Source organism: Callionymus lyra, unplaced genomic scaffold, assembly GCF_982586985.1.
Source record: "Callionymus lyra unplaced genomic scaffold, fCalLyr1.hap1.1 HAP1_SCAFFOLD_72, whole genome shotgun sequence".
NCBI lineage: Eukaryota > Metazoa > Chordata > Actinopteri > Syngnathiformes > Callionymidae > Callionymus > Callionymus lyra.
The window spans coordinates 117,144-137,500 of NW_028258576.1; the positions used below are offsets into that span (position 1 = coordinate 117,144).

Genomic DNA, 20,357 nt, shown 5'->3' on the forward strand with positions numbered 1-20,357 from the left:
TCTGAATCAACTGCAGACGAGACAGCTCCTTCTTGTTAAGACATGAAAACAAACCGTTACAATAGTCCAGACGAGAAGAAACAAACGCATGGATTACAAGCTCCAGATCATGTTGTGACAACATTTTCCTAAGTTTAGAGATTTTTCTCAGTTGAAGGAAACAGTTTCTGGTCAGTTTTCTGCAGTGTTGAACAAGAGACATGTCTTTATCAAATACAACACCCAGGTTTCTCAGGCTCAGTTTGACAGACTGACCTAAGTCACCCAAGTACTGACTCAACCATGGAATCTTATCATCAGGAGCAATCACCAGAGTTTCAGTTTTGTCCACATTAAGCTGTAAAGTGTGCCAACGCTCCTGCAATTTTACTGAATACACTCGCTTATCACTCCTAGGTGAGCCTAAACAATACGTTTATATTATTGTTTATATTGCTGTGTGTAAATGAATGTTGTGTCGAAGCAGCTATTTAAGTTTTTGTGTGAAACTTGAAGCATTGTTTTATAACTTTATTCAAGTGTATATTTTCGATAGTATTTTATATTGTACTGTTTCACTTTGTTTTGAAAGTAAGTTGCACTTTATATTTTGTTATCGCGTGGTGTTCAGATGCTTCAGCGGCTCAGAGTTCACCGCATCTGTTATTTAACACGCCGATTAAACGTTCGTGCTGTTGTATGGTTAACAAGCGTTGAATGTGTTGAAGGTGCCGTAGCTAAGAATCTTGAATATTAATAAAATAAATCGCCTACCATGACCCACCAATATAGCAAACTTTTTATTGGAATATAAATATATTTTCGTCCTTCAAAATAACAAACAAAATACGTGTGTGAGTTACATTATAATTAAAAAAGCTAAGTTTTAGCGAACTAGCTCTCGTGTTAACGCACCACAGAAAGTTACATTACACGCAATGAAACATTATTTCTGAGTCTTAAAGCAATAATGATATCTTACCTCAATAGACGAGTGACGCGCACCTGATTCCGTCAAGTTATGCACAAACGTGAGGATAAAATGCGATCGATCTTTGTCAACAAGTGTGACGTCATCATCCGGAAGTTGCGTATGCGGCAATTTGAAAACTTTTTAGCTGACGCTAAATTTAAACTAAACTTAACTCGGTCTTTATACAAGCACGCATCTACTATTGTATTCATGGCGCTTTTAAACAAACAAGCACAATATCTCATTGTATTCCTGTGGTGTGACGTCACCGCTGCAGGATCAGTTGATTAGCATGTGTGACGTCACCCCTGCAGACTCGCGATTAATGTTGACAAACGTCACGTAGACGCTCATAATCGCAGCTAAATAAAAAGAAAACATATGTCCATAAACGCAATCTCAATGAAAGCTTCTATTTTCATAGAAAAGCGCACCGGATTATAAAGAGGATCAAGCGAAATAGCACAGACTTTATTTTACTCATTCATAAAACAATGTCAACATTATGGAGTTGAAACACCTAAAAATATACAATATAGTCACTTTTACAGGACCTTTTAAGCATGTTTTAATCCGCGAGAGCTTCTTGACTTCCGCGATGCGTAAACAATCCAAGCTCCAAAAAATTAAAATTAAGCATTTTTACCGATTTATATTCACTCTGTACCTCCTTAAAGTGGTTTGAGGTCGTTAAGCACAATCAGGATTAGAATCACACTGTTGACATTAAACATTTCAAATGAGCTTCATAGTTGTAGAATTACGGTAGCCAAATGAAACAGCGACACGTCACGTTACCAAGGCAACGAAGAGATGGGCGACGCGTCAAATGTAACCCGGGTCGTTTGAATCCGACGTCGGGGGGTGCTCTGTATAATACTGGGTGACCCGTGCGTGTCAATGCGTGCGCGCGTGTCAATGTGCGTCAATACGTGTGTGTCAATGTGCGTCAATGTGCGTCAATACGTGTGTGTGTCAATGTGCGTCAATGCGTGCGGGTGTGTCAATGCGTATAGACGTGTGTTTATATGTGTGTACATATATGTGTGTATGTGTATAGACGTGTGTGTGTATATATGTGTGTGTATGTGTATAGACGTGTGTGTGTATATATATGTGTGTATGTGTATAGACGTGTGTGTGTGTATATATGTGTGTGTATAGACGTGTGTGTATATATATGTGTGTATGTGTATAGACGTGTGTGTATATGTGTGTATGTGTATAGACGTGTGTGTGTGTGTGTGTGTGTATATATATATATACGTGTGTGTGTTTATATATGTGTGTATGTGTATAGACGTGTGTGTATATATATGTGTATATGTGTGTATGTGTATAGACGTGTGTGTGTGTATATGTGTGTATGTGTATAGACGTGTGTGTATATATATATGTGTATATGTGTGTATGTGTATAGACGTGTGTGTATATATATGTGTGTATGTGTATAGACGTGTGTGTGTATATGTATATGTGTGTATGTGTATAGACGTGTGTGTGTGTGTGTGTGTGTGTATATACTGTATATATATTGTAACGATCCTGTTTGTTCTGTTCATTAATGTTGCGGGCACTTTAAGAAGGTGAGTCTGTGCGCATGCGCAGTTGTTGTTAGAGAGATTTCGCGTTCAACTAGTGGTGTGAAGAACGAGCGGCGTTGGTTGTGGCCGAAACAATAACCTCTCTGTGAGTACAGCGAACAAAGAAACAATATCTGTGCAAGACAACCGTCTGGTCATGTGTGGAGGACCAAACGTTACATTGGTGTCAGAAGCGACTTTTTCGGACCTGCTCCTGAGGCGAAGCTAACGGTTATTAGCAACGAACTTTGCTAACGAACGTCCCCGGTATGTACGGGAAAGTGAAGAGCGAAAGTGAGGAGATGGACGTTGGTGCGAGACGACGGGACCATGCTCAACAGTTAAGAGACGCTGTGTTACAACTCTCAGAAGAAGAATGTGCGTCAATGCGTGCGCCAATGTGCAGCAACTGGGCTTCATCAAGTATCAAACAGATCACACATCACACCTACCATGATTTTGTTCAATGAGATGAAAACTTATTTGATGTTCAATCCAGTGTTCAGGTTGACTTCAGTGCTTATGTTTTAGTAGAAGTGAAGCTGTGGTGCTTTAGTTTAATACATGGACACAGCACTAAACTTTGTTGTTGGTTGTTAGTTGTTTTTTTAGATTTTGGGATCAACCGTCACTTTTTAGTAATGGGAGAATTATTTCTCTGCACTGTGCGAGTCGTCCCAGAGCCATTGTTCAGCCTGAAGCCAATACGTTTTTAGGTTGAAAAGTTTGCCCCCCTGAAAAAATGTAATGCCCCCCCTTAAATGTTTTTCTGCAGCCGGGTCTGTCAGTGTTATACTAGATCCACTCAGTATAAACTGTTGTCAACATTGAAGTCAAATCATCTCCAGAAATGATACTTTGTGATGAAGTCTTAATGTTAAAAGAGACAAATGTAATAATATCTTTAATGAATCAATTCATGTACATTTATATCAAACCTGCTATTCCCTGCATGATGGGATCAGAAACACTAGAATTCTACTTTCTCGGGACGTTTTAGATTTACAACGACGACATCATTAAAAGTGTGAACTGCAGTCACACTGCAAGTTTATGTCCATAATCCTTAGATATTCTCTCCAAATGAGAACAATTTAACAGAAGAGTTTAACATTACCTTGGCTGTAGTCATGCTCTGTAGACAGAAGCTTCACCTGCACAGGTGATCTCATTAGCTCGTCCTGTCTCTCCACCTGCACGCAAAGCAACTTGTACTCTCTGCTGCCCTCTAGTGTTGCTAAAACGATTTATTATGTCCAATAAACAAACCTACAGAAAGACTTAACAGTGTGGGTCTTTCTTTTTATTTCAAGGGTCCCCATTTTATCTCAAACATCAATATAGCTAATATTTAACACTAATTGGTAAATATCAAACATGTATGCTTCATTACAGTTGAAACAATTGTTCTCTGGTAACAAATATTTATCATTAAACATGTGTGTTCATGTATGATCCATGGCACTCATCATGATGGACAAATATGATGGAAAAACATTCTATTAGTGTCAGTACAGTACACGAGGTTGGAAATCAACCACGCATTTGCGCATGCGTTGTCCACCTACAAGGAGGTTTATAACGGTCAGACGCGGAAGAATCTACGAAACTATCACTGATAGATTCTCAAAAATCATCTGATATTAAATGATCTTTTCTCTCAAGGATAAGGATGTTGAAGGAGTGACGTCACAGTGTCCACTGTTGAAGGATAAGGATGTTGAGTGTCCAGCTGGAAGGAGCACAGGTACATGTTGTGGTTTATTAAAGTCTCTTTTCATTTTATTGACATCGGTAAATGTAACGCTAAGTTTAAGTGAAGGTATCAAGACCTGTCGCCCTTCCCAGCTATCTTCTAAATAATCCACGGAGGAAAAATTCAGAAAAAAAAGTCTTATATAGATCCAGAGCGGTCCGTAATAGGAACAAAAAAACAAAACAGGCACTCGGGGCGAAGGCAGGGCACTTCTGGAGATCGGGGTCCCAACAGCAACTAAAACAAAAAGACAAAAGGACTCACTTGAGTAAATAAAAGTGCTGACAACGTCAGGAGTATCCAAAGGATTATCCAGTTGTGATTCAAAGGCGAGGAGCGAGATCGAAAGGACAGCCAACCTGGTCTGGAAACGCAATACTCTGGCGAGTTCTTCCGGGTAGAGACGCTCCTTATCAATGGGAAGAACCCGCCACTCCATCATCCCCAGCCGCGCACCTGCCAGCGTCTGTCACTCAAAACACAGGACACATGAAAACGGAAAACCACCTTCAAAATAAAACAAAAGAACATAAGCATGACACTTGTATGTTGATTCTATCAAATGTATTCTGCCTATTTTAAATGTTGACCTTTTTTCTTATAAGAGTAACTGTCAGGAGTCTTGATGTAAAACGTCACTCAAATGTGTCATTTATTTATTTCTCTCACAGGATTCAGAGTCAATGTTCATTGCACAGAATTTCCATCTCCGTCCTGCACTGTCTGTGATGATGGAACTTACATGGACAAATTGAACCGAGAGAAACATGGTTTCAAGTGTCTCGTCTGTACTGAAGGTAAAGTTTGTTCTTCACTAGAATGATGAGTTGGTCAGTATGTAGATGTGATGTAGAATTTGTTATTGACTAACAGGACTGAGAGAGATCAGATCCTGTACCTTCACAGCAAACACCAAGTGTGAACCTCTGGAGGGTTTTTTCTGTGTGGACGGCTCAGTGGACACATGTGTGGCAGCACAGCAACACTCCACATGTGAACCAGGACAGTTCATCATCAGAGCAGGCGAGTTTCACATCCAACATGTGAAATGCAAGAGTGCAGAAACTATAAGACACACACAATGTTCTTCACAGGAACGTCCTCCACAGACACTGAGTGTGGAACCTGCAGTGAAGGAACATTTTCAAATGGAACGTTCACGTCATGTCAGGATCACAAACAGTGAGTGAAGCTTCACAAATGTTTGCTCCAGATGTTTTCTTCTAAACTGTCTCCACTTGTCTTTGTAGATGTTCAACATATCTACGAGAAGGAACTATTTCTTCTGACTCTGTATGTCGAGAAGGTTTGACACCAGGAGAAGTGGCTGGAATTATTGTTGCTGTGATCGTTCTACTGATCACATGTTCTGTAGTTTATTGGTATAAAAAAAGAAAAAGAGGTAAAAAACAAATGCATTCATAAAAATCACATTATTATATTGATTTGTGTTTATCTGGAGTCATTTCCTTGAATTATTTTTCTCCTTAACCAGATGGAAAAGAGTTCAAGCTTCGCTTTCGTCCGTCTTGCGCCGGTCCAAGAATTTCACCTCTGTCAGGGCAATACGAGTGCCCCCGGCTGTCCCTCTTAATCATGGCCCCGGTTCAGAGAAACCCACGAAATAGAACCGGAGTCCTATTCCATCATTCCTAGCTGGGGCATTCAGGCGACTCGGCCTGCTTTGAACACTCAGATTTTTTCAAAGTAAACGCTTCGGACCCCGCGGGACACTCAGTCAAGAGCATCGAGGGGGCGCCAAGAGGCAGGGGCTGGGACAGACGGTGGCACGCCTCGCGGCGGACCGTCAGCTCGATCCCGAAGTCCAACTACGAGCTTTTTAACTGCAGCAACTTTAAAATACGCTATTGGAGCTGGAATTACCGCGGCTGCTGGCACCAGACTTGCCCTCCAATGGGTCCTCGTTAAAGGGTTTAGAGTGTACTCATTCCAATTACAGGGCCTCGAAAGAGTCCTGTATTGTTATTTTTCGTCACTACCTCCCCGGGTCGGGAATGGGTAATTTGCGCGCCTGCTGCCTTCCTTGGATGTGGTAGCCATTTCTCAGGCGCCCTCTCCGGAATCAAACCCTGATTCCCCGTTACCCGTTGTCACCATGGTAGGCGCATAAACTGCCATCGAAAGTTGATAGGGCAGACATTCGAAAGAGACGTCGCCGCCACGGGGGCCAGCGATCTGCTCAAAGTTATCAAGAGTCGTCAAGTTGGCCGGGGGGCCCCCCACACGCCCCGGAGGACGAGGGGGAAACACACCCCGCATGGGTTTAGGAACCGATAAATGCGTGCCTTCCCGGAGGTCGGTCACGGTAGCATGTATTAGCTCTGGAATTGCCACAGTTGTCCAAGTAGGGTTGGAGCGATCAAAGGAACCATAACTGATTTAATGAGCCGTTCGCAGTTTCACTGTACATGCCGTGTGTACTTAGACTTGCATGGCTTAATCTTTGAGACAAGCATATGCTACTGGCAGGATCAACCAGGTAGCACCAAGTGTGCCCCCGAACCGATACCGGGTGCCGGGGGACTCGGGTTGGCCAGACCCTTGTCCCCACACCTTTCTCCGCTCGACAGCAACGAGGTGGCGCCCAACTCCCGACAGGTGTCGGCCAAATCGGGGACGGGCGTCTTGGCTTTTACGCACCGCCTGTGGGCTCCGGAGGACATATCCGGAGTCTGTCTCTTTCGCCCACAGGACTCCTTGACAACAAACACGATCCCAAGAAGTGTGTTTCCGCGGATGCACATCGCTCCTGCCTCACCGCGAGGCCGAGTTAACGGCCAAGGGGACGGCGGCGAAGGCGCGCGTGTAGAACCACTGGGTCAGACGGGACGCCTCGGTCTCACTGGAGGTTTCGGCAGAGGTGGCAAGCCACAACGCTTGATCGGACCCGCTAAGTCCGGAGGAACCGTCCGCCCGCAATGGGTGGGGGCCCTCCGATGGCGGGTCACGTTGGCAGATCGGTCATCGGTGTAGGTGGTATCACAGTGCGTCCATGACGCGCGAAGGTCGGCTTGAGCCTGAGCTCTTTCCCCGCCGCCTGCGCTGGAGCTCGATACTCTGTCCAAGTATCCTTCGCTCCTATTAACCTCTAGGTGGTTGCGCTCATGACATCAAAAAGACCACTTTTTGAAGAGCAGTCACACTCGGAAAAAATTTCTTTCGTCAGGCAAAAGAACCAGAGTTCTCCGCGGCCATCCACTCCAACCTTGTCCGACTTTGAGGCACCAGGCTCGGCCACCCTCCGAGCCTTTTCCTTCCCTCTCCTGTTATGGTGCCTCCCTATTAACCTCTAGGTGGTTGCGCTCGTGACATCAAAAAGACCACTTTTTGAGGAGCAGTCACACTCGGAAAAAATTTCTTTCGTCAGGCAAAAGAACCAGAGTTCTCCGCGGCCATCCACTCCAACCTTGTCCGACTTTGAGGCACCAGGCTCGGCCACCCTCCGAGCCTTTTCCTTCCCTCTCCTGTTATGGTGCCTCCCTATTAACCTCTAGGTGGTTGCGCTCGTGACATCAAAAAGACCACTTTTTGAGGAGCAGTCACACTCGGAAAAAATTTCTTTCGTCAGGCAAAAGAACCAGAGTTCTCCGCGGCCATCCACTCCAACCTTGTCCGACTTTGAGGCACCAGGCTCGGCCACCCTCCGAGCCTTTTCCTTCCCTCTCCTGTTATGGTGCCTCCCTATTAACCTCTAGGTGGTTGCGCTCGTGACATCAAAAAGACCACTTTTTGAGGAGCAGTCACACTCGGAAAAAATTTCTTTCGTCAGGCAAAAGAACCAGAGTTCTCCGCGGCCATCCACTCCAACCTTGTCCGACTTTGAGGCACCAGGCTCGGCCACCCTCCGAGCCTTTTCCTTCCCTCTCCTGTTATGGTGCCTCCCTATTAACCTCTAGGTGGTTGCGCTCGTGACATCAAAAAGACCACTTTTTGCAGAGCAGTCACACTCGGAAAAAATTTCTTTCGTCAGGCAAAAGAACCAGAGTTCTCCGCGGCCATCCACTCCAACCTTGTCCGACTTTGAGGCACCAGGCTCGGCCACCCTCCGAGCCTTTTCCTTCCCTCTCCTGTTATGGTGCCTCCCTATTAACCTCTAGGTGGTTGCGCTCGTGACATCAAAAAGACCACTTTTTGCAGAGCAGTCACACTCGGAAAAAATTTCTTTCGTCAGGCAAAAGAACCAGAGTTCTCCGCGGCCATCCACTCCAACCTTGTCCGACTTTGAGGCACCAGGCTCGGCCACCCTCCGAGCACTTTCCTTCCCTCTCCTGTTATGGTGCCTCCCTATTAACCTCTAGGTGGTTGCGCTCGTGACATCAAAAAGACCACTTTTTGAGGAGCAGTCACACTCGGAAAAAATTTCTTTCGTCAGGCAAAAGAACCAGAGTTCTCCGCGGCCATCCACTCCAACCTTGTCCGACTTTGAGGCACCAGGCTCGGCCACCCTCCGAGCCTTTTCCTTCCCTCTCCTGTTATGGTGCCTCCCTATTAACCTCTAGGTGGTTGCGCTCGTGACATCAAAAAGACCACTTTTTGCAGAGCAGTCACACTCGGAAAAAATTTCTTTCGTCAGGCAAAAGAACCAGAGTTCTCCGCGGCCATCCACTCCAACCTTGTCCGATTTTGAGGCACCAGGCTCGGCCACCCTCCGAGCCCTTTCCTTCCCTCTCCTGTTATGGTGCCTCCCTATTAACCTCTAGGTGGTTGCGCTCGTGACATCAAAAAGACCACTTTTTGAGGAGCAGTCACACTCGGAAAAAATTTCTTTCGTCTGGCAAAAGAACCAGAGTTTTCAGCGGTCATCCACTCCAACCTTGTCCGATTTTGAGGCACCAGGCTCGGCCACCCTCCGAGCCTTTTCACTCCCTCTCCTGTTATGGTGCCTCCCTATTAACCTCTAGGTGGTTGCGCTCGTGACATCAAAAAGACCACTTTTTGCAGAGCAGTCACACTCGGGAAAAATTTCTTTCGTCTGGCAAAAGAACCAGAGTTTTCAGCGGTCATCCACTCCAACCTTGTCCGATTTTGAGGCACCAGGCTCGGCCACCGTCCGAGCCTTTTCACTCCCTCTCCTGTTATGGTGCCTCCCTATTAACCTCTAGGTGGTTGCGCTCGTGACATCAAAAAGACCACTTTTTGCAGAGCAGTCACACTCGGAAAAAATTTCTTTCGTCTGGCAAAAGAACCAGAGTTTTCAGCGGTCATCCACTCCAACCTTGTCCGATTTTGAGGCACCAGGCTCGGCCACCCTCCGAGCCTTTTCACTCCCTCTCCTGTTATGGTGCCTCCCTATTAACCTCTAGGTGGTTGCGCTCGTGACATCAAAAAGACCACTTTTTGCAGAGCAGTCACACTCGGGAAAAATTTCTTTCGTCTGGCAAAAGAACCAGAGTTTTCAGCGGTCATCCACTCCAACCTTGTCCGATTTTGAGGCACCAGGCTCGGCCACCGTCCGAGCCTTTTCACTCCCTCTCCTGTTATGGTGCCTCCCTATTAACCTCTAGGTGGTTGCGCTCGTGACATCAAAAAGACCACTTTTTTCAGAGCAGTCACACTCGGGAAAAATTTCTTTCGTCTGGCAAAAGAACCAGAGTTATCAGCGGTCATCCACTCCAACCTTGTCCGACGTTGAGGCACCGATGTCGGCCAAGTTCTGAGCGTTCCACCGCCGAATGCCACTGGTCCTCAACACAGCGGACTTCCAATCCAACCTTGTCCGACTTTGAGGCACCGAAGTCGGCCTCAGCCCGAGCCTTCCCCCGCCGACCTCACTGGAGCCCGCCATCCAGGGACCGGCGGAGGTCGCCCGCATGACCGCGGCAAAGTGTCTCAAAGTCGGGCACGACCGCTCGAGTCACCCGCCAACCCGGTCCGGGGCACCTCCAGGGACCGGCGGAGGTCGCCCGCATGACCGCGGCAAAGTGTCTCAAAGTCGGGCATGACCGCTCGAGTCACCCGCCAACCCGGTCCGGGGCACCTCCAGGGACCGGCGGAGGACGCCCGCATGACCGCGACAAAGTGTCTCAAAGTCGGGCACGACCGCTCGAGTCACCCGCCAACCCGGTCCGGGGCACCTCCAGGGACCGGCGGAGGACGCCCGCATGACCGCGACAAAGTGTCTCAAAGTCGGGCACGACCGCTCGAGTCACCCGCCAACCCGGTCCGGGGCACCTCCAGGGACCGGCGGAGGACGCCCGCATGACCGCGACAAAGTGTCTCAAAGTCGGGCACGACCGCTCGAGTCACCCGCCAACCCGGTCCGGGGCACCTCCAGGGACCGGCGGAGGACGCCCGCATGACCGCGACAAAGTGTCTCAAAGTCGGGCACGACCGCTCGAGTCACCCGCCAACCCGGTCCGGGGCACCTCCAGGGACCGGCGGAGGACGCCCGCATGACCGCGACAAAGTGTCTCAAAGTCGGGCAGGACCGCTCGAGTCACCCGCCAACCCGGTCCGGGGCACCTCCAGGGACCGGCGGAGGACGCCCGCATGACCGCGACAAAGTGTCTCAAAGTCGGGCACGACCGCTCGAGTCACCCGCCAACCCGGTCCGGGGCACCTCCAGGGACCGGCGGAGGACGCCCGCATGACCGCGACAAAGTGTCTCAAAGTCGGTCATGACCGTTCGAGTCACCCGCCAACCCGGTCCGGGGCACCTCCAGGGACCGGCGGAGGAGGCCCGCATGACCGCGACAAAGTGTCTCAAAGTCGGGCACAACCGCTCGAGTCACCCGCCAACCCGGTCCGGGGCACCTCCAGGGACCGGCGGAGGACGCCCGCATGACCGCGACAAAGTGTCTCAAAGTCGGGCACGACCGCTCGAGTCACCCGCCAACCCGGTCCGGGGCACCTCCAGGGACCGGCGGAGGACGCCCGCATGACCGCGACAAAGTGTCTCAAAGTCGGGCATGACCGCTCGAGTCACCCGCCAACCCGGTCCGGGGCACCTCCAGGGACCGGCGGAGGACGCCCGCATGACCGCGACAAAGTGTCTCAAAGTCGGGCATGACCGCTCGAGTCACCCGCCAACCCGGTCCGGGGCACCTCCAGGGACCGGCGGAGGACGCCCGCATGACCGCGACAAAGTGTCTCAAAGTCGGGCACGACCGCTCGAGTCACCCGCCAACCCGGTCCGGGGCACCTCCAGGGACCGGCGGAGGACGCCCGCATGACCGCGACAAAGTGTCTCAAAGTCGGGCACGACCGCTCGAGTCACCCGCCAACCCGGTCCGGGGCACCTCCAGGGACCGGCGGAGGTCGCCCGCATGACCGCGACAAAGTGTCTCAAAGTCGGGCATGACCGCTCGAGTCACCCGCCAACCCGGTCCGGGGCACCTCCGGGGACCGGCGGAGGACGCCCGCATGACCGCGACAAAGTGTCTCAAAGTCGGGCAGGACCGCTCGAGTCACCCGCCAACCCGGTCCGGGGCACCTCCGGGGACCGGCGGAGGACGCCCGCATGACCGCGACAAAGTGTCTCAAAGTCGGGCACGACCGCTCGAGTCACCCGCCAACCCGGTCCGGGGCACCTCCAGGGACCGGCGGAGGACGCCCGCATGACCGCGACAAAGTGTCTCAAAGTCGGGCACGACCGCTCGAGTCACCCGCCAACCCGGTCCGGGGCACCTCCAGGGACCGGCGGAGGTCGCCCGCATGACCGCGACAAAGTGTCTCAAAGTCGGGCATGACCGCTCGAGTCACCCGCCAACCCGGTCCGGGGCACCTCCGGGGACCGGCGGAGGACGCCCGCATGACCGCGACAAAGTGTCTCAAAGTCGGGCAGGACCGCTCGAGTCACCCGCCAACCCGGTCCGGGGCACCTCCGGGGAGCAGTGGAGGTCGCTCGCATGACCGCGACAAAGTGTCTCAAAGTCGGGCATGACCGCTCGAGTCGCCCGCCATCCCGGTCCGGAGCTCAACACTTTGTCGTTTTTTCCACTCCCTCCCCATTAACCTCTAGGTGGTTGCGCTCGTGACATCAAAAAGACCACTTTTTGCAGAGCAGTCACACTCGGAAAAAATTCGTTTCGTCTGGCAAAAGAACCAGAGTTCTCAGCGGGCTTCCAGTCCAACCTTGTCCGATTTTGAGGCACCAGGCTCGGCCACAGTCCGAGCCCATTCACTCCCTCCCCTGTTGTACTCGCTCCCTATTAACCTCTAGGTGGTTGCGCTCGTGACATCAAAAAGACCACTTTTTGAGGAGCAGTCACACTTAGGAAAAATCCGTTTGCGCTCACACCATCCCTCCCCATTAACCTCTAGGTGGTTGCGCTCGTGACATCAAAAAGACCACTTTTTGAGGAGCAGTCACACTTAGGAAAAATCCGTTTGCGCTCACACCATCCCTCCCCATTAACCTCTAGGTGTTCTGGATTTATGTCCGTTTTCCTGGTTCTCTGACTCGGGCACCTTGTGACCGACATCCCCCCCTTCCCTGGTTCTATTTTGCCGATACTTTGGTGAGTTTTCTACCCGCAAACCAAGCCCCCCAAGCCCGCCGCCTGGTGGGGGAGCATGCCGCCTGGCCCGGTTCTATTTTAGGTCACTTTGGTGAGTTTTCTACCCGCAAACCAAGCCCCCCAAGCCCGCCGCCTGGTGGGGGAAGAGGCCCCCTGGTCCCGGTTCTATTTTAGGACACTTTGGTGAGTTTTCTACCCGCAAACCAAGCCCCCCAAGCCCGCCGCCTGGTGGGGGAACATGCCCCCTGGTCCCGGTTCTATTTTAGGACACTTTGGTGAGTTTTCTACCCGCAAACCAAGCCCCCCAAGCCCGCCGCCTGGTGGGGGAACATGCCGCCTAGCCCGGTTCTATTTTAGGTCACTTTGGTGAGTTTTCTACCCGCAAACCAAGCCCCCCAAGCCCGCCGCCTGGTGGGGGAAGAGGCCCCCCGGTCCCGGTTCTATTTTAGGACACTTTGGTGAGTTTTCTACCCGCAAACCAAGCCCCCCAAGCCCGCCGCCTGGTGGGGGAACATGCCCCCTGGTCCTGGTTCTATTTTAGGACACTTTGGTGAGTGTTCTACCCGCAAACCAAGCCCCCCAAGCCCGCCGCCTGGTGGGGGAGCATGCCCCCTGGTCCCGGTTCTATTTTAGGACACTTTGGTGAGTTTTCTACCCGGAAACCAAGCCCCCCAAGCCCGCCACCTGGTGGGGGAAGAGGCCCCCTGGTCCCGGTTCTATTTTAGGACACTTTGGTGAGTTTTCTACCCACACTGCAGGTCCCCAAATGCCGCCATCTGGTGGGGGAACATGCCGCCTGCACCGGTTCTATTTTAAGTCACTTTGGTGAGTTTTCTGCCCACACTACGGGTCCCCAAATGCCGCCATCTGGTGGGGGAACATGCCGCCTGCACCGGTTCTATTTTAAGTCACTTTGGTGAGTTTTCTGCCCACACTACGGCTCCCCAAATGCCGCCATCTGGTGGGGGAACATGCCGCCTGCACCGGTTCTATTTTAAGTCACTTTGGTGAGTTTTCTGCCCACACTACGGGTCCCCAAATGCCGCCATCTGGTGGGGGAACATGCCGCCTGCACCGGTTCTATTTTAAGTCACTTTGGTGAGTTTTCTGCCCACACTACGGCTCCCCAAATGCCGCCATCTGGTGGGGGAACATGCCGCCTGCACCGGTTCTATTTTAAGTCACTTTGGTGAGTTTTCTGCCCACACTACGGGTCCCCAAATGCCGCCATCTGGTGGGGGAACATGCCGCCTGCACCGGTTCTATTTTAAGTCACTTTGGTGAGTTTTCTACCCACACTACGGGTCCCCAAATGCCGCCATCTGGTGGGGGAACATGCCGCCTGCACCGGTTCTATTTTAAGTCACTTTGGTGAGTTTTCTACCCACACTACGGGTCCCCAAATGCCGCCATCTGGTGGGGGAACATGCCGCCTGCACCGGTTCTATTTTAAGTCACTTTGGTGAGTTTTCTGCCCACACTACGGGTCCCCAAATGCCGCCATCTGGTGGGGGAACATGCCGCCTGCACCGGTTCTATTTTAAGTCACTTTGGTGAGTTTTCTGCCCACACTACGGGTCCCCAAATGCCGCCACCTGGTGGGGGAACTGCCGCCTAGTCCCGGTTCTATTTTAGGTCACTTTTCTCACTTTCTGACCCACAAATAATGCCCCAAATGCCGCCGCCTGGTGGGGGGAACTGCCGCCTAGTCCCGGTTCTATTTTAGGTCACTTTTCTCACTTTCTGACCCACAAATAATGCCCCAAATGCCGCCGCCTGGTGGGGGGAACTGCCGCCTAGTCCCGGTTCTATTTTAGGTCACTTTTCTCACTTTCTGACCCACAAATAATGCCCCAAATGCCGCCGCCTGGTGGGGGGAACTGCCGCCTAGTCCCGGTTCTATTTTAGGTCACTTTTCTCACTTTCTGACCCACAAATAATGCCCCAAATGCCGCCGCCTGGTGGGGGGAACTGCCGCCTAGTCCCGGTTCTATTTTAGGTCACTTTTCTCACTTTCTGACCCACAAATAATGCCCCAAATGCCGCCGCCTGGTGGGGGGAACTGCCGCCTAGTCCCGGTTCTATTTTAGGTCACTTTTCTCACTTTCTGACCCACAAATAATGCCCCAAATGCCGCCGCCTGGTGGGGGGAACTGCCGCCTAGTCCCGGTTCTATTTTAGGTCACTTTTCTCACTTTCTGACCCACAAATAATGCCCCAAATGCCGCCGCCTGGTGGGGGGAACTGCCGCCTAGTCCCGGTTCTATTTTAGGTCACTTTTCTCACTTTCTGACCCACAAATAATGCCCCAAATGCCGCCGCCTGGTGGGGGGAACTGCCGCCTAGTCCCGGTTCTATTTTAGGTCACTTTTCTCACTTTCTGACCCACAAATAATGCCCCAAATGCCGCCGCCTGGTGGGGGGAACTGCCGCCTAGTCCCGGTTCTATTTTAGGTCACTTTTCTCACTTTCTTACCCACAAATAATGCCCCAAATGCCGCCGCCTGGTGGGGGGAACTGCCGCCTAGTCCCGGTTCTATTTTAGGTCACTTTTCTCACTTTCTTACCCACAAATAATGCCCCAAATGCCGCCGCCTGGTGGGGGGAACTGCCGCCTAGTCCCGGTTCTATTTTAGGTCACTTTTCTCACTTTTCTACCCACAAATAATGGCAAAAAAAAATGCTTACAGCACCCAGTATTCCCAGGCGGTCTCCCATCCAAGTACTAACTGGGCCCGACCCTGCTTGGCTTCCGAGATCAGACGAGATCGGGCTCATTCAGGGTGGTGTGGCCGTAAGCGAGGGAAGCGCTTGTGAAATGCCCCAAAGTGTTGAAAATGTTCCCCAGGCCCCTGGTTCCCCATCCCCGCAGGAGGAGGCTCCCCAGGCCCCCTGGTTCCCCATCCCCGCAGGAGGAGGCTCCCCAGGCCCCCTGGTGCAGGAGGAGGCTCCCCAGGCCCCTGGTTCCCCATCCCCGCAGGAGGAGGCTCCCCAGGCCCCCTGGTTCCCCATCCCCGCAGGAGGAGGCTCCCCAGGCCCCATGGTTCCCCATCACCGCAGGAGGAGGCTCCCCAGGCCCCCTGGTTCCCCATCCCCGCAGGAGGAGGCTCCCCAGGCCCCCTGGTGCAGGAGGAGGCTCCCCAGGCCCCTGGTTCCCCATCCCCGCAGGAGGAGGCTCCCCAGGCCCCCTGGTTCCCCATCCCCGCAGGAGGAGGCTCCCCAGGCCCCCTGGTGCAGGAGGAGGCTCCCCAGGCCCCCTGGTTCCCCATCCCCGCAGGAGGAGGCTCCCCAGGCCCCCTGGTTCTCCATGCCCGCAGGAGGAGGCTCCCCAGGCCCCTGGTTCCCCATCCCCGCAGGAGGAGGCTCCCCAGGCCCCCTGGTTCTCCATGCCCGCAGGAGGAGGCTCCCCAGGCCCCCTGGTTCTCCATCCCCGCAGGAGGAGGCTCCCCAGGCCCCTGGTTCCCCATCCCCGCAGGAGGAGGCTCCCCAGGCCCCCTGGTTCTCCATGCCCGCAGGAGGAGGCTCCCCAGGCCCCCTGGTTCTCCATCCCCGCAGGAGGAGGCTCCCCAGGCCCCCTGGTTCTCCATCCCCGCAGGAGGAGGCTCCCCAGGCCCCCATGTTCTCCATGCCCGCAGGAGGAGGCTCCCCAGGCCCCTTGGTTCTCCATCCCCGCAGGAGTAGGCTCCCCAGGCGCCCTGGTTCTCCATCCCCGCAGGAGGAGGCTCCCCAGGCCCCCTGGTTCTCCATCCCCGCAGGAGGAGGCTCCCCAGGCCCCATGGTTCCCCATCACCGCAGGAGGAGGCTCCCCAGGCCCCCTGGTTCCCCATCCCCGCAGGAGGAGGCTCCCCAGGCCCCCTGGTTCTCCATCCCCGCAGGAGGAGGCTCCCCAGGCCCCCATGTTCTCCATGCCCGCAGGAGGAGGCTCCCCAGGCCCCTTGGTTCTCCATCCCCGCAGGAGGAGGCTCCCCAGGCCCCTGGTTCTCCATCCCCGCAGGAGGAGGCTCCCCAGGCGCCCTGGTTCTCCATCCCCGCAGGAGGAGGCTCCCCAGGCCCCCTGGTTCTCCATGCCCGCAGGAGGAGGCTCCCCAGGCCCCCTGGTTCTCCATCCCCGCAGGAGGAGGCTCCCCAGGCCCCCTGGTTCCCCATCCCCGCAGGAGGAGGCTCCCCAGGCCCCCTGGTTCTCCATGCCCGCAGGAGGAGGCTCCCCAGGCCCCCTGGTTCTCCATCCCCGCAGGAGGAGGCTCCCCAGGCCCCCATGTTCTCCATGCCCGCAGGAGGAGGCTCCCCAGGCCCCTTGGTTCTCCATCCCCGCAGGAGGAGGCTCCCCAGGCCCCCTGGTTCCCCATCCCCGCAGGAGGAGGCTCCCCAGGCCCCCTGGTGCAGGAGGAGGCTCCCCAGGCCCCCTGGTTCCCCATCCCCGCAGGAGGAGGCTCCCCAGGCCCCCTGGTTCTCCATGCCCGCAGGAGGAGGCTCCCCAGGCCCCTGGTTCCCCATCCCCGCAGGAGGAGGCTCCCCAGGCCCCCTGGTTCTCCATGCCCGCAGGAGGAGGCTCCCCAGGCCCCCTGGTTCTCCATCCCCGCAGGAGGAGGCTCCCCAGGCCCCCTGGTTCTCCATCCCCGCAGGAGGAGGCTCCCCAGGCCCCCATGTTCTCCATGCCCGCAGGAGGAGGCTCCCCAGGCCCCTTGGTTCTCCATCCCCGCAGGAGTAGGCTCCCCAGGCGCCCTGGTTCTCCATCCCCGCAGGAGGAGGCTCCCCAGGCCCCCTGGTTCTCCATCCCCGCAGGAGGAGGCTCCCCAGGCCCCATGGTTCCCCATCACCGCAGGAGGAGGCTCCCCAGGCCCCCTGGTTCCCCATCCCCGCAGGAGGAGGCTCCCCAGGCCCCCTGGTTCTCCATCCCCGCAGGAGGAGGCTCCCCAGGCCCCCATGTTCTCCATGCCCGCAGGAGGAGGCTCCCCAGGCCCCTTGGTTCTCCATCCCCGCAGGAGGAGGCTCCCCAGGCCCCTGGTTCTCCATCCCCGCAGGAGGAGGCTCCCCAGGCGCCCTGGTTCTCCATCCCCGCAGGAGGAGGCTCCCCAGGCCCCCTGGTTCTCCATGCCCGCAGGAGGAGGCTCCCCAGGCCCCCTGGTTCTCCATCCCCGCAGGAGGAGGCTCCCCAGGCCCCCTGGTTCCCCATCCCCGCAGGAGGAGGCTCCCCAGGCCCCCTGGTTCTCCATGCCCGCAGGAGGAGGCTCCCCAGGCCCCCTGGTTCTCCATCCCCGCAGGAGGAGGCTCCCCAGGCCCCCATGTTCTCCATGCCCGCAGGAGGAGGCTCCCCAGGCCCCTTGGTTCTCCATCCCCGCAGGAGGAGGCTCCCCAGGCCCCTGGTTCCCCATCCCCGCAGGAGGAGGCTCCCCAGGCCCCCTGGTTCTCCATGCCCGCAGGAGGAGGCTCCCCAGGCCCCCTGGTTCTCCATGCCCGCAGGAGGAGGCTCCCCAGGCCCCCTGGTTCTCCATCCCCGCAGGAGGAGGCTCCCCAGGCCCCTGGTTCTCCATGCCCGCAGGAGGAGGCTCCCCAGGCCCCCTGGTTCTCCATGACCGCAGGAGGAGGCTCCCCAGGCCCCCTGGTTCTCCATCCCCGCAGGAGGAGGCTCCCCAGGCCCCCTGGTTCCCCATCCCCGCAGGAGGAGGCTCCCCAGGCCCCCTGGTTCCCCATCCCCGCAGGAGGAGGCTCCCCAGGCCCCCTGGTTCTCCATCCCCGCAGGAGGAGGCCCCCCAGGCCCCTGGTTCCCCATCCCCGCAGGAGGAGGCTCCCCAGGCCCCCTGGTTCTCCATGCCCGCAGGAGGAGGCTCCCCAGGCCCCTGGTTGGGAGAGGGGGAAAAAGAGCAAAGTGTTTAAAAATGCCCCAAAGTGTTGAAAATGTTCCCCAGGCCCCTGGTTCCCCATCCCCGCAGGAGGAGGCTCCCCAGGCCCCCTGGTTGGGAGAGGGGGAAAAAGAGCAAAGTGTTTAAAAATGCCCCAAAGTGTTGAAAATGTTCCCCAGGCCCCTGGTTCCCCATCCCCGCAGGAGGAGGCTCCCCAGGCCCCCTGGTTGGGAGAGGGGGAAAAAGAGCAAAGTGTTTAAAAATGCCCCAAAGTGTTGAAAATGTTCCCCAGGCCCCTGGTTCCCCATCCCCGCAGGAGGAGGCTCCCAAGGCCCCCTGGTTGGGAGAGGGGGAAAAAGAGCAAAGTGTTTAAAAATGCCCCAAAGTGTTGAAAATGTTCCCCAGGCCCCTGGTTCCCCATCCCCGCAGGAGGAGGCTCCCCAGGCCCCCTGGTTGGGAGAGGGGGAAAAAGAGCAAAGTGTTTAAAAATGCCCCAAAGTGTTGAAAATGTTCCCCAGGCCCCTGGTTCCCCATCCCCGCAGGAGGAGGCTCCCAAGGCCCCCTGGTTGGGAGAGGGGGAAAAAGAGCAAAGTGTTTAAAAATGCCCCAAAGTGTTGAAAATGTTCCCCAGGCCCCTGGTTCCCCATCCCCGCAGGAGGAGGCTCCCCAGGCCCCCTGGTTGGGAGAGGGGGAAAAAGAGCAAAGTGTTTAAAAATGCCCCAAAGTGTTGAAAATGTTCCCCAGGCCCCTGGTTCCCCATCCCCGCAGGAGGAGGCTCCCAAGGCCCCCTGGTTGGGAGAGGGGGAAAAAGAGCAAAGTGTTTAAAAATGCCCCAAAGTGTTGAAAATGTTCCCCAGGCCCCTGGTTCCCCATCCCCGCAGGAGGAGGCTCCCCAGGCCCCCTGGTTGGGAGAGGGGGAAAAAGAGCAAAGTGTTTAAAAATGCCCCAAAGTGTTGAAAATGTTCCCCAGGCCCCTGGTTCCCCATCCCCGCAGGAGGAGGCTCCCCAGGCCCCCTGGTTGGGAGAGGGGGAAAAAGAGCAAAGTGTTTAAAAATGCCCCAAAGTGTTGAAAATGTTCCCCAGGCCCCTGGTTCCCCATCCCCGCAGGAGGAGGCTCCCCAGGCCCCCTGGTTGGGAGAGGGGGAAAAAGAGCAAAGTGTTTAAAAATGCCCCAAAGTGTTGAATAATGTTCCCCGGCCTCCTGGTACCCCATCCCCGCATGAGGATGTCACCCAGGCCCCTGGTTCTCCATCCCCGCAGGAGGAGGGATTGTGGGTGGGAGAGGGAAAAAAAGAGCAAAGTGTTTAAAAATGCCCCAAAGTGTTGAAAATGTTCCCCGGCCTCCTGGTACCCCATCCCCGCATGAGGATGTCACCCAGGCCCCTGGTTCTCCATCCCCGCAGGAGGAGGGATTGTGGGTGGGAGAGGGAAAAAAAGAGCAAAGTGTTTAAAAATGCCCCAAAGTGTTGAAAATGTTCCCCGGCCTCCTGGTACCCCATCCCCGCCTGAGGATGTCACCCAGGCCCCTGGTTCTCCATCCCCGCAGCAGGAGGGATTGTGGGTGGGAGAGGGAAAAAAAGGCTAAAGTGTTTAAAAAGAATAGCCCAAAGTGTTGAAAATGTTCCCCGGCCTCCTGGTACCCCATCCCCGCAGCACACCACACCACACAACCCCCCATGCCTCCTGGTCCCTCACACTCAGTCACTCACCCAGCCACCCACCCACCCAAGCACCCACTCATCTCCC

At 54.6% G+C, this 20,357-nt stretch overlaps 1 non-coding gene and 1 pseudogene across 1 annotated transcript; both read right to left on the reverse strand.

The window, feature by feature from the left end:
* Nucleotides 1-5,633: 5,633 nt before the first annotated feature.
* Nucleotides 5,634-6,794, reverse strand: LOC148058568 (18S ribosomal RNA; annotated as a pseudogene).
* Nucleotides 6,795-15,452: 8,658 nt separating this feature from the next.
* On the reverse strand, nucleotides 15,453-15,571 carry LOC148058569 (5S ribosomal RNA). The gene has a single exon (XR_015709709.1). It is a non-coding gene; the product is annotated as a 5S ribosomal RNA (ribosomal RNA).
* Between the last annotated feature and the right edge of the window lie 4,786 nt (nucleotides 15,572-20,357).